Genomic DNA, 2,967 nt, shown 5'->3' on the forward strand with positions numbered 1-2,967 from the left:
GGGGTCAGATTGAAGTTTACAAATTTGAGAGACATATTCATAAAGGCAAACAAAAAAAGGAATTAGAGGAGAAGAGAATGAGAATATTTAATTTGAGAGCAAGTAGAGATTATTAGAATAGGAAATATGATCTAAATAAGAGAAAGACAATTTGATAACTATGAAAATTGAATATATTCTCCAACCATAGTTGTATGGTGACTGAAGGGACAAGAAATCATATTATCAACTTTAAAAAAGATATATGTCCAAAATTGTTTGAAATTTGATGAATTTCAGTAGTTCAGAGAATAGATCATATGTGAGCTATTTGGGGGATTTATAGTGACAAAATGAACCAAGACTCCATGTTACTTTCTATCATAATGTCTTATAATACTGGATGAGTGCTTGTACCATTTCCAGCATGGATTTTCATACTATGAGTCAGTTTCTGCATTAGAGGAATCTTCTAACTTTGTGTCTTCCTCTCAGATTGCCTAAATCAGGAATTGGCCTGATTTAAGGATCAGGTTAATCAATAGAACTTATATTTTACTGAGAATAAGTGCTAGAAAATTTATTTGGAATTTGGAAGGTAAAGGATAAGAATTCCAAAAATTTATATAGCTTTTTTCCAAGTGTTGGCTCCATAAAGCTTCTAGATAATGGCCTAGGATAATGGCATTGTTTGGCCTTTTGGTGTGTTGGGTTCAGTTGTCATTTTGTGTGATCTTAGAAAGTAACACATGTTCCTATTCATTGTTTTTGTTCAGTTGTATCCAACTCTTCATGGCTCTTTTTGGGGTTTTTCTTGGCAAAAATACTGGAATGCTTTCACATTTCCTTTTCCAGTTCATGTATAGATGAGTAAACTGAGGCAAACAAGATTAAGGGACTTGGCCAAGTCCACACAGTTGGAAAGTGTATAAGACTGAATTTGAATTCAGGGAGATGTCTTCTTGACTCTAAGCCCTCCCAGTCCTCTACTCCCTATACCACTTAGCTTTTTACATGGTAGTAAAAGGCAATTCTGTATCATCAGAATTTGTCATATTTCAAAACTAGGAATGATAAATTCCAGATGAACTTCATACAATAATACAACCAAGGATTCATTTCTTGATGACAAATTCTGAAAACTTTTGTGAGAGTGTAGATATTTTGCTTGTATTATCAAAGTATTGCTATGCTTACTTGATGCTTCAGGGAAAATATTTTGATTGGAAGTGAAATGATTTATTACAGATTTTTTCCTGATTTTAACACAATTTAATTGTTATGTCAAAACAGATAAAGGTACTTGCTTCAGCAGCACATATACTAAAATTGGAATGATACAGAGAAGATTAGCATGGCCTGTGCACAAGGATGACATGCAAATTCGTGAAGCATGCTGTATTTTTTAGAATCTACTTAGCTGGAAGTGACGAGTACTCAGAATTTTCTATGACTCAGATAGAATGATCTAAAAAACACTACCTCCCTAAAAAGGGGGACAGGAAGGAGATGGGAGGAGGGAGGGGATTGAATGGGGTAAATCTCATTACACTAAGAGGTACAAAATACCTATGGTAATAGAGGGAAAGAAGGGAGGAGATGAGAAACACCTGAATCTTCTTATCAGACTTGGCTTAAAGTCAACTTACACACATACTCACAAAACATCTAACCTTTCAGGTACTAAAAGCGGAAAAGGGGAGGAGGGATGGAGAAGGGGAGGGGGAGGGAGAAAAGGTGAACTACCAAAAGGAAGGGAAGGGGAAAAGGGAAAAAGGGAAAGGGGAAAGAAAGGGGAGTGGATGGATATAGGAGAGCACACACACTGAAGGGGGTGGTATTCAGAAACAAAATACTGGGGAATATGGATAAAGGGGGGAAAGGGGGGAAAATACAAAAAGAGTGAAGATAGCATAGAGGGCAATAAAGAATTAGTAATCATAACTTTGAATATGAATGGGATGTAATCTCCCTTAAAATGTTAGCGAATAGTAGAGTGGATTAAAAACTAGAATCCTACAATATGCTGCTTACAAGAAACTAATTTGAAGCAGAGAGATACATATAGAGTCAAGGTAAAAGATTGGAGCAAAATATATTTCACTTCCACTGAAGTGAAAAAAGCAGGGGTAGCAATCCTTATCTCAGATAAAGCAGCTGCAAAAATTGATAGCATTAAAACAGATAAGGAAGGAAGTTTTATCCTCCTAAAAGGTACCATAGACAATAAAGTTATTTCAATATTGAATATGTATGCACCCAATGGAATAGCATCCAAATTCTTAGAGGAGAAACTGAAAGAATTACAGGAAGACATAGACCCCAAAACTCTACTAGTGGGAGACCTCAACCTCCTACTCTCAGATCTAGATAAATCAAATCACAAAATAAACAATAAAGAAGTTAAGGAGATAAATAGATTGTTAGAAAAACTAGATATGGTAGACTTATGGAGGAAATTGAATGGGGATAGAAAGGAATATACCTTTTTCTCTGCAGTACATGGCACTTATACAAAAATTGACCATGTACTAGGACATAAATACTTAATGATCAACTGCAGAAAGGCAGAAATAGTGAACACATCTTTTTCAGATCACAATGCGATAAAAGTCATACGCAATATTGGACTGAGGAGATATAGACCCAGAACCAGTTGGAAACTGAATAACCTCATTTGAAAGAATAAGTGGACCAAAAAACAAATTATAGAAAGAATCAATCATTTTATTCTAGATAATGACAATAATGAAATAACATACCAAAACCTATGGGATTCACTCAAAGTGGCTGACAGGGGATATATAATATCTTTAAATGCTTACATGAATAAATTAGAGAAAGAGGAAATCAATGAACTAAATATGCAACTAAAAAAATTAGAGAAAGAACAAATTGAAAATCCCCAATTAAATACCAAATTAAAAATTCTAAAAATTAAAAGAGAAATTAATAAAATTGAAAACAAAAAACTATTGAATTAATAAA

General features: G+C 34.1%; 1 non-coding gene across 1 annotated transcript; it reads left to right on the forward strand.

Annotated features, from left to right (window-relative positions):
* The first annotated feature begins 1,278 nt into the window (after positions 1-1,278).
* LOC141510395 (U6 spliceosomal RNA) lies at positions 1,279-1,385 on the forward strand. Its single transcript, XR_012474889.1, has one exon. It is a non-coding gene; the product is annotated as a U6 spliceosomal RNA (small nuclear RNA).
* Positions 1,386-2,967: the final 1,582 nt, after the last annotated feature.

The sequence above is a fragment of the Macrotis lagotis genome, chromosome 1, assembly GCF_037893015.1.
Source record: "Macrotis lagotis isolate mMagLag1 chromosome 1, bilby.v1.9.chrom.fasta, whole genome shotgun sequence".
In the NCBI taxonomy this organism is placed as follows: Eukaryota; Metazoa; Chordata; class Mammalia; order Peramelemorphia; family Peramelidae; genus Macrotis; species Macrotis lagotis.